Raw genomic sequence first — 1,102 nt, 5'->3', positions numbered from 1 at the left:
TAGCAGTGTTCCCCCCCCCCCCCCCCCCCCCCCCCGTTTACAGGAACAATTTACCCTTTGTTTTTTTAAAAAGGAATTTATATGCATTTCAAAAAAAAAATCACATCCATCTTAGATACCTGGTACAAATCTTACCCATAGCATATGGAATTAGCCCTATGAAATGAAAACAGGCTGCTTTGCTAGCTAATGAGTTCTCCTATCACTGGAAGTGTTCAAGCAGTGGATGGGAAATCTCCTTTCAGACATATTATGAAGTAGTTCCTTATATGGGGAAGGAGGTTGGACTTGATGACCTTTATGGCTCCTTTTCAGAGCCACACATTTCTGAAAAGGCAGATCAATTTACTTGAAAAACTGATGGTTTTAGTAGGGACGTTACGTCATGATGACTCTAGGGACATCCTTATTTAAAAGTAGGAAAGCTTCCTTTTCTTGTTCCACGAAGATTAACAGTGAGTAGACTGACACTAAAGAAGTTGGTACAGTCTATTTGGTTAAATCTGGAATAACGTGTAAGTCTTTCAGCTCTGACTCAAGCAACAATCTACCTTGGAACAGCAAGGCCTTTTTTTTGGCTGCTCAGCAATCTACAATGTAGCTTCCAGTCACATTCAGAGAGATACAGGTTAATTAGTCCTGATAAGAGTTTTAGGATTGATTTTAGGGTTGTTGGGTTTTTCTTTCTTCTTTTTTTTCTTAAAAAAGAGATTTCCAAACTTCAAGACTTTTATCAATTTAAGTTTTACCCCTCAAAAATGATTGGACTTTGAAACTACTACAAGGGTTAGGGGAAAAGGAATTGATTCAGTCTCTTTTAACTGCACCCTACAAATTAGCCAAATGCCTACCAGTCTTCAAAGAGTGATAAAAAGATTACCTGGGGCTAAAGAATTTAAAACAACTGATAGTTCTGTAGATAAGGAAGTGATTAACATCTAAAGGCTTTTTAAAAAAATTAACCTCTGTCCTTTGTAGGTTCTCACCATTCTTTTCTTCTAACACAGAAATATTTCTTCTACCTTATAAGCAAGGTCTGTGAGGTTTCTGGATTCTCTAAAGAACTGGTACATCCCTATTCTCTCTCTCTCTCTCTCTCTCT

This window comes from Vombatus ursinus, unplaced genomic scaffold (genome assembly GCF_900497805.2).
Source record: "Vombatus ursinus unplaced genomic scaffold, bare-nosed wombat genome assembly UNPS02014874.1, whole genome shotgun sequence".
Lineage (NCBI taxonomy): Eukaryota > Metazoa > Chordata > Mammalia > Diprotodontia > Vombatidae > Vombatus > Vombatus ursinus.
The sequence above is the reverse complement of the archived record's forward strand: the minus strand, read 5'-3'. Positions refer to the sequence as shown.